Source organism: Alligator sinensis, unplaced genomic scaffold (genome assembly GCF_000455745.1).
Source record: "Alligator sinensis unplaced genomic scaffold, ASM45574v1 scaffold777_1, whole genome shotgun sequence".
NCBI classification, from domain to species: domain Eukaryota; kingdom Metazoa; phylum Chordata; order Crocodylia; family Alligatoridae; genus Alligator; species Alligator sinensis.
The window spans coordinates 3,031,668-3,034,904 of NW_005841882.1; positions in this window are offsets into that span (position 1 = coordinate 3,031,668).

The following is a 3,237-nucleotide window of genomic DNA, read 5'->3' on the forward strand; positions in this document are numbered from 1 at the left end:
GTGGAGGGCGTGGCCTGAAAGAATGCATAGTGGGCAGAGGACATGGCCCATGAGGATATGCAGGACTGAGCGGACCAGGTATTCAGGGTGCATCTCCTGGTTCTGGAGCAGGCTACACTCATGGTCAGGGCAATAGAGGCCATGGAGGAAGACCACTGAGTACTGGACATCATCCTGGCCCTGACAGTCACCTTCATGCTGAGCACTGCCTGGCCCCCAATCCTAGCTCCGCCTGCCTCCTAGAAGCCACCTGTTACCCAGCAGAAGGCCCCTCCATGAGACTGGACAGAGGTTCAGAGATGCCTCCATTGGCCAGAAGCCCTTGCCCTGGTCCCCGCCCCAGGTCTTGTACTACCCAGTCCCCCCACCTTTGCCCAGGCTTGCCACTCACCCCAGCTCTGTGCAGACATGCAGCCAGAGCTGTCTGCACCAGGGCCAGGACTGCACATCAGCCCTGCTGGTCCTGGCCAATGGCTGCCAAAGGAGCCACCTGCACTGGGGGAGGAGCAGCCACCATCACCCCTGGATGAGCTCCCTGCATGCCGGGCTTGCCACGGCATGCACACCCACAGGGAAACAGCCAGAGGCCAGTGTGCTGACTACCTGTCCCCAGGCTCTGCCCCCTCGGTGCCCCCACCCCATGGCTGCTCACCCCAGGAGGGTATGCACACAACTAGAGCACTTCACTTGTTGTAAACAGTTCATATAGGGAAGAAGATGATTTATTGGTGGTAGGTGGGCTGGGTGGTGGAGGGGCCCTGGTGTTGGGGAGGAAAGTAAGATGGGCTCTGTTGTTGGGAGGGTATGTTTGTTGTGAGGGCAATAAGGTATTTTTCTGAGAACTGTCTGCAGTGAGCATGGTGCTGGGGGTGGGTGGCAGGGCAGGGGGTCCATTGGTGGCTGTCCAAGTGGGCTACAGCAAGGAATGCAGGAGGAGAAGGTTGGCCAGCACCTCTCACATCCGGTGACCTGGCCCCTGCTGGCAGGTCACCCCAGGGCATCAGGGGCAGGGGCCCACTGGGACCAGCAGAACCAGCAGCATGGCCAGCAAGAAACTGGGGCACTGGGTGTCAATGCCAGGAGCAGGGGCTGAAGCAGCCATGACGCAGGGAGGAAAAAGCTGCAACAAGAGAGAGCTGCCGCATGATGACTCCGACCTCTGCATGCTGCTCCTGGCCAGAAAAGTGGCTGGCTAGGGAGCAGAGTGTGGGGCTGCCTAGAAAAATGGCTGCCAGCTGCTGGCAGGTGTGGCTGGAACCTTGAGCTCCCCCTGGTGGTCACAGGGCTGCAGGAAGGGGGAGCAGTTTGCTGCTAGGAGCACCATATCTTCTCCCACATCCCTGCATGTGTAGACAGCTGCCCAGGAGCATTTACCCATGAGTACTTTTCTCACCGGTAAACTGATCCCAGATCAAATGCATATGTAAATGCTGTCACTGCACCACTGCTTTCACTGCACCACTTGTCAGTGTTTTTATATCTGCTCCAACAGGGCATAATTTGCACTCCATACACTGGACACATATCAAGCCCTTGGTGCTGCTTATGCTCCACTTAAACAGCAAGAAGCAGGACCCATTCCACTGGGGTGAAACTCACCTAAACTGGGGGTGACCATATGTCCTGGTTTAGCCAGAACAGTCCAAGATTTCAGAGGCCAGTCCTGGCTGGCTGTTGAGAATTATAATGAGCATCCCAGAAATGCAGGGACACAGGGCACAGTCTGACTAGAAGTTGGACCAATGCGGAGCACCTTGCAGGTAGGCAGGCAGGCACTGCTGACTGCCAGGCACACTGCTCCACCCCCAACTAAGTTGTGACAGCACAGGGGGGAGAGGGAGTCAGGCAGTGTCCCAGATTTCCCCAGTGAATGTCTCAAATGTCCTGGATCTCCTTATGGGCAGCCTACCTAAACTGCACACTAGGGCTGATTAGAGAGTGCCCATCTCAAATTTTCCCTTCTGTCTCCTCAAAACTATCTTTGTAGCTGACCCATGCTTAGACTGCTGCTATACACAAGTCCTTTCCAGATATCTGATTTAACAGGTTTGAATACCAAGAGTCCTGAGATAAGTACTGTAGGTCCCCCCCATGCACCAGGCTCTGGAGTCGAAACCACAACTGGTATTTGAAGCAACAGAATTCTGTTACTAAGATTGTCAGGTATAAAAGATGCTTATGTATAACTGCTTTTAAAAGTCACAACAAAAGACTAAAACAGTTCCTAACTTGATCTGTAACAGTAGTCTAGAAAAGACCTATGAAAATAAGAGTTCTACTGGTCTCTATGATGGCAGGACACTGTCTTGTATTGGTGCCACTGTCTAGCACCCTGCAAGATACGGGATGTACTGTTGCCAAAAATGCCTCAGCCAGCTCCTTCTGCAGTCTGTCTTCCTCATGAGCTTGATTCCATCTGACCTCAAGTTGTACTTCCTAGTCCTGTACTCCAGAGACTGTGAACCCTGTACTAACCAAGTGCCACAATGGAGAATGATGCTTGATAATCAGGGATCCTGGTTTTCTCTGATAAAAACTAGGGGTGGATAGAGGTTTTGGGGGCCAATACCGATAGCCAATATTTAAGGAAGCAGATCAGCCGATACTGATCCGATTTCCAATACAGCTGCCTCCAGCTGGTAAGTCTGTTGTGGTGGAAGGGGAGGGGGGAGAGAGGGGGTGAGAGGGACAGATCAACGTCCCCCACAGTGAGGGAGGGGGTAGTGGCAGGGGTACAGGGGCCCGGAGCCGCAGCTTGTGGTGGGGGTGGCTCCTGCCACTGCTTGCACCCTCCTCGGGAGGATGGGAGGAGGCATATGCCCTGCCAGATCTGTACAGGGTGGGGCGGGCTGTAGCCGGGGCTGCACGGGCCTCTTCTTGGAAGGGAAGGGGCTCAGTCTGGGTGCTGGTGGCACTGGGAGAATGCAGCATCCAACCTAAATTTCACCAAAATTCTTCTCCCAGCACCATCACCACTGCCAGCTGCCCAGTGCAGCCCTGACTCAATGCCCCGCCTCCACCCGCATGCTGGGAAGAGCTGGGGCTATACTGGATGACTGGTGGCAGCAGCACTGGGAGCGGAGCTGCAACATAATTTGGGATGGATGCAGCATCCTCCCAGCACCGCTGGTGCCCGCCCTGAGCCCAATCCCCACCTAGAAAAGCCCCATGCAGCCCCGGCTGCAGCCTGCCCCACCCCACACAGATCCGGGGGGCCACATGCCCCCCCCCCAGCCT